The sequence below is a fragment of the Terrapene carolina genome, unplaced genomic scaffold, assembly GCF_002925995.2.
Source record: "Terrapene carolina triunguis isolate 2854851 unplaced genomic scaffold, T_m_triunguis-2.0 Scaffold89, whole genome shotgun sequence".
Classification (NCBI taxonomy): domain Eukaryota; kingdom Metazoa; phylum Chordata; order Testudines; family Emydidae; genus Terrapene; species Terrapene triunguis.
This window is the reverse complement of record NW_020664440.1, coordinates 20747868-20753867: the sequence shown is the minus strand read 5'-3', so window position 1 is coordinate 20753867 and position 6000 is coordinate 20747868. Positions and strand designations below refer to the sequence as shown.

General features: G+C 52.1%; 1 protein-coding gene across 2 annotated transcripts in view; it reads left to right on the top strand.

The window, feature by feature from the left end:
* Positions 1 to 6000, top strand: part of PLXNA1 (plexin A1) — a 265426-nt gene that overhangs the window by 21155 nt on the left and 238271 nt on the right. The window lies entirely within an intron of this gene.

Here is a 6000-nt window from a genome sequence, read left to right as displayed (position 1 = left end):
TTGATCCAAACCTTAGGAACCCAAATCATTTTGTATTTAAAAAAAAATAAATAAATAAAACTTCCTCTGTTTCTTTTAGTCACTGTTGATTGCTTTAGGCAGGTATTATTTGATAATGCAATCACCAGCTATAGGAAGCTGCCCTTTAATAACAGAGCCAAAGTTCTGAATGAGAGAGAAGCTACTACCTAAGGAGGATCCATGATGAAAAAAGTGGAGTTACCACCAAAAAGCTCTGTGGAGCTGTTTTTTAAAAAAAAAAAAAAAAACAAGAACAAAAAACTCCGTCCTGCCTCCTGCTGTGCCCTGCTCCTCTCTCCTTTGTCCACTCCCTTTTCTGTATGTCCAGATACCCCCTTTGAGTGACTCAAGAGACCTTTCAGTGTCTTCCAGTACTGATCTCCACACCAGTATGACTGGTGACCTATTCCTAAAATATGTGACTAACCGGAAGTACACCAAAGAAAACAACTTATGTTCTGCTCCCTCTAAAGAATCTCCTAGAGCAGTGTTTTGTGTAGGAATTACAGGGAATCCTGGTCTTCCCAGTGCATGTGGTGGTCTCTGTCTTGATTCCCTCCTCTCCTCATAGTCTGTTGTCATGGTTTGGTCAGTCTAATTTACATTGTAATCTCCTTGTGACAGAGACCTAGGTATTTACATATCTGTCCTTGCATGGCTATGACCATGTAAATAATACAATAACTTGGGTAGTGTTCATGTACATCGCTGCCCCCTCTGGATGGTATCAGAACTGCTCAGTTGTCCACAGAACCTTTATTGCTAACACATTTGCCCATCTCCTGTACCTCAAGTGGAAGGGTCCTGGACTTTTGGGAGGAAGATCTTCCTTTTCTCCCTGGTGTTGCCAAGTGGGAAGCGCTGAGCAGCGAGAATGTGAAGTATGGCAACCCGTGTGAGATTCTGGGTGGCCACGGGTTTGTTACAGTGGTATTATTACTAACAGAATGTGTGTTGTTCAAACTTTGCAATTGAATTGTGAGCTCTCCTATGTGCTCTGCGAACTGCACCTTGCTGCTCGCAGGGATGAGATCAGCCACTTAGTTCAGTCACAGTGATAGAGGAACGGTCTTGATTCAAATAAGAGGAAGGCAGGCACTGTGTGGGACTTGCTCCTCTTTGTAAAGTCCCATTAGAGTAGTGGGATCCTGTGTGTCTGACAGCTAGGGAATGGGGAGTTGAGGGACCATTTCCTCAAGGGAGAAGAAGGGTGAAGATTTAGACTCTTGTTCCTCTGCTGAAAGCACCTGGTGGTGTCTTCAGAACCAGGCAAAGCGGCAGTCTGGCTTGGGAAGGTGATCTGGGCTTGCTGTGTGTGTGTGGCGGGGGGAATTGACATTACGGAAGGAACGTGTATCATGCTTCCCCCTTACTGAAGAGCTACTAATAGGCCTTGCCACCTGGAGGGAGCCACTGGTAGAGGAAGGATGGCCTTGTGGACAAGGCACTGGACTGGGAGTCAGGAGACCAGGTTTCTATTCCTCCCTGGGCCACTGATTCACTATGTGGCCTTGGGCAAGTCACTTCCCCTCTCTGGGCCTCAGTTTCTCTATCAGGAATTTGATGATCAGTGCTTAATTTGTAATGAAAGCCGTGCCAGGGTTCAAGCAATTTTTTTACTTTCATAACTGACACGGCCAGCCCAGAGGTGCCGGGGCTATGGACTGGCCAGCCCAGAGGTGCCGGGGCTATGGACTGGCCAGCCCAAAGGTGCCGGGGCTCAGCCCTGGCACAAATTAAGCACTGGTGGTGATGATATTCCCTGGCCTCTCAGAAGGGGTGAGACATTAATTAATATTTGTAAAGGGCTCAGATACTTTGATGAGATGAAACAATGCATGACATAAATAGGGGTTTGTCTACACTGGCGCTTTGTCAGTAAAACTTTTGTTTGGGGTGGGGTGGGGGGAATGTAAAGTACCGGTGTGACCAGTGCTTTGCTGGCCGACAAACAGCAGCTACACTGCGCGTGGCTGTGGCTGCACAGCCATGTCGCTAAAAGCCTCGTAGTGTAGCCATAGCCTAGTTCTCACCTTGCTACATGACGCTGCCCTCAGTGTATGGGGGTGGAGGTGTCAGTGGAGAGGCACTGCCCCAGAGTTGTCTGGGCTGTCTGTTGCTGAGAGGGGTGCCTGTTTCTAGGGGGTCGGAAGCCTTCCTTTGAAGGCACCCATTCCAGGAGGAAATTGCGGCACTTCCCCCTGCCCTCCAGGCTTGTCCATGTGGCCTGGAGGCACGGTTCAGGCCCCAGCAGGGTCAATGTAGCCTTTTACCCTTATATGGCGTCCTATGCAGTTCAATGTGCAGATCTTTCAGACAAGTCTTTAAAAATCAACATGCTGTCTCTGCCTCGGGGGTGGGTGTTCAAGGTTGCCTGACATTTCTCGGTAAGGCCGGCTGTACACTTAAACTTAGGCTGACCTAGCTACGGCGCTCTGGGAGTGAAAAATCCACCCTCCTGAGTGCTGTAGCTGTAGACAGTGTAGATGCAGCTAGGTTGATGGAAGAATGCTTCTGTTGACCTAGCTACCGTGGCTTGGGGAGGTGGAGTCCCTCCAGTGACAGAAAAGCCCCTTCCACTGCTGTAGTCTGTCTCTACACTATGGGGTTATAGTGCTGCTATAGCACCTGTAGTGTAGATGTGGCCTACGAGTTGGTGTTTTAGCTATGGGAGCTTGGGCCAGAGTTTCCCTATCCTTGTTGCCCGGCTACTGTGCTCCACCCCAGAAGCGGTTACATTTCAGAGGTGGGGGAAGTGATTTGTGAATATACCATTTGCTAAGTGCTTTGGGTTCCTTTATGGTGATCAGATGTGATCCGAGAAATGTGAGATTGTTCTAATTAGTACTATTGCTGGGGCTGGTGGCTCTTGGAATCAGTTAACTCAGCACCCAAGAAGCTTTGCAGTTAAACACGTGCATCAATCTCTCCCTGCTGCTCCTACGCAGCCATGTTAGTCTGCACAATGTGTATATACAGCCGCACAAACATCCCTCTAGGCTAGTACCTTACAGAGCCCTGGGGGTGAAGGGAGGAGGGGTTAGGACCTCAAACGCTGCCTGTGAAACAAACAGCAAGGGCAACTTGAACCTGGTACCCGCTCAGCTGGAGAGAGCTCCGTGGGCTGCTTAGAATTGCACTTACCATCCGGAGCAGGAGCCAAGGCCTTGCTTGAGTTACCCGGTGCGCCAGAAAGGAGCTGGCAGGGCTGCTGCTGTGACGGTGCTGCTAAGGGCAATCTGTCAAGGGCCCTAGTGTGGTTCCATCAGTGCTGCGTTACCCTACGTGGTCCTGGTGGTGCTTTCACTTTGGGCTCTGGGGGGAGGGGAAAGCGGGGGTGAGTGTGACTCCATGCTGCTGGCGAGAAGAGAGGCTGAAAAGGCCTCTGCAGAGTCTGAACGTGTGGGCAGCGCCTGCTCTGAAACCTCCCCACCCCTTCACCTGGAGCTCTGCCAGCCCTGCTCTCTGTCTTGCAAATGCTGAATTGTTGTCAAGGGATGCTGAGGTAGGTCTTGGGGTGGGGCTAACACTGGCACCAGTGAAGTCAAGGTTGCAGTAACCCCCTCGCCATGCAAAACCTCCCTCTTCCCTCAAAACTGGTGGGAAATCAAGAGCGCCAGTGCTCCATTGGCTGGTGCTTTCAGGCACATGGTCCTGACCTTGCAGTGGAGGGAGCTGTTGTGGAAGCGTACGGCCCAGCAGCAGGCCTGAAGAAAGGGAGGGAGCTGACTCTGGAGCTCCACATCGGAGCCTGTCCGGGAGCAGAGCATGGATGATTGGCTTGGCTGAGGACCTGGAGCTGAAGTCCCGGTGTGTTTGGTTTCTCCTCAGTGACACTGGCCATGTGCCCTGTCCAGAGGGGCAGTGCAATGCAGCCCCTCTCTGAGTGCACAGAGAGATGGGTTGGAGGAGGTCTGAGGGCTGGGTGGAGGGCAAGGAGAGAGGCTGTTGATATCATTAGGCTGGTTGGAGTGGGCTTCTCCTGCAGGTGGCAATTGGAGCTCCCCAGGGGGGGAAAGGGGCACTGTCACATGTTAGCTGTGCAGGTTGAATGAGGGACTCTCTAGTCCTTTTGTACAGTGACCCCATCCCCAGGGCCCCCCAGAATCCTTTGCTCTGGTTTCCTTGGCACCTTGAAGGAGGCATCATGGGAATCTGCTGAGTGGTGTGAGAACCAGGCTGGTGTGTCAAGGAAATCTGCTAGCAAGTGGCTGAGAAAACCTGACTCCCAGAAGATGGGATCCAGGGAGTGGGAGGTGGCAGGATCACGCCCCTGGATGACTGGTGGGAGCTGGGAGGGAAGTTGTGCCCCCAACTGAGAATTAAATGACTCCGGGTGGCGCGGGGGAGGAGGAGTGGGCGTCTTTGCTGCTGCTGGTTTCCTGCCTCTGTCCCGGTAATTGCTGGGTTCACCATGCAAGGTTGGACTGCTGTCCCGTTAGATTCTGTCTCCCCACCTCCCCTGCTGGCTGCGACCTGATGGTCTAGAGCAAGGTGAATCCCTGTTCTTGCTGGATGTGTGGTCAGTGGTGCTGTGGTGGAACGTAGCAGTCTGACAATCCTCCTGCCTGGGGCAATATTTCCTGCCTATGCCACTCCCCGCTGGAAATCCTAGGCATCCCCACCGTCTGTGCCAGGGTTATCTCTGAGCCAGGGATCTCAGATTGGGGGTGTCTCTTCTTGTCCTGTTATAGCCTTTCAAACTTCTTATCTGGGGGAGGGGGGGTCTGGAGGAACAGAAGATTTATCACCAGGCTGGGCAGCTGGACGTCCCTGGGATATTGGATGGTTGGGGCAAACAAATTCCAGGGGCTGATCATACTTTGCACCTACAGCTCCTTTCATCGAAGGATCTCAAGGTACTTTATAAATGTTAATCCTCCCCGTGCAGTGGGTCAATATCTTTACCCCAGTTCTATAGATGACCGAGAAGCTGGAACACAGAGAGGGGAAGTGCCTCCCCGAAGGCCATGTAGCAAGTCAGTGGCGAAGGCCCCCAGAGCCCTTACTCCCAATCCCCCTGCTCTAACTCCAGCCAGGGTGTTCTCCTCTCAGTACCTTTGGCACCATTTATTTCTCCCTTCATTTGTGAAAGTCTTTCTCTCTCTCTCTCTCTGTCTTTATAAAAGTAACATCTCTTTAATGACCAGCCATTCAGCACATTAAACTCCAATTAGGTAACTGGTGAAATGCAATGAAAGCTTTGTAGGCTGCCTTGCGCTGCATGCACAGGCGGGGGAAGAAGGGCCCAGAGGCGCTCACGTGGCGTTTTCCAGCCTCTCTGTTCAGGAGGGGACTGCTTTTGCAGCGTGGTGGGTGTGAAATGCACAGCTCCCACAGTGTGGGGCTGGGTGCGAGGCCACTGGTGGGTTGTTTTCCTGTATGGGAAAGGGACTGCTGGATTGCCATCTTGGGCAATGGAAATCCCCTGTATAACTCCAGCAAGGGCAGGTCTCCCTCGGGAACTCCCCCTGCCACCGAGCCTTCATCTTGCTCTCTGGGTATAGGCCCATGGCTCATTTAGTCCTTGGCTTCTCTGCTGAGATTGCTAGGAAGGGGGCTGGTTTGGTGTTGGTTAGGAGGGTGGGTTTTGTGAGGTACCCCGTCTCCTAGGGCTCAGGCAGACTCACCAGCTTGTTTCATGGGGGACTTCTTCAGATGGTAGCAGCCTTGTCAGCATTGACTAGGCTGGATTTGAACTGGGGGCTTTGAGGGGACTCTACTGACTGGTGCCTGTGCCTGAGCCATCCCATCCCTCGGCCGTGCAGCTAGTTTAGATGATAAGTGAGCAGCTGGCTGTTCAGAGGAACCATGTGTGGTTTCCCCATGGCTCCTGGGCGGTGAACAAACTGCCACAAGGATCAGATTTTAAAACCCACAGTGAATTGGGGCGGAGCTGCCAGGGGCGGAGGCACATGTAGCTTTGTGTCGCGGTGGGAGGTGTTAGGCCCCAATGAGTGCTCCTGTGCACTGTCACTG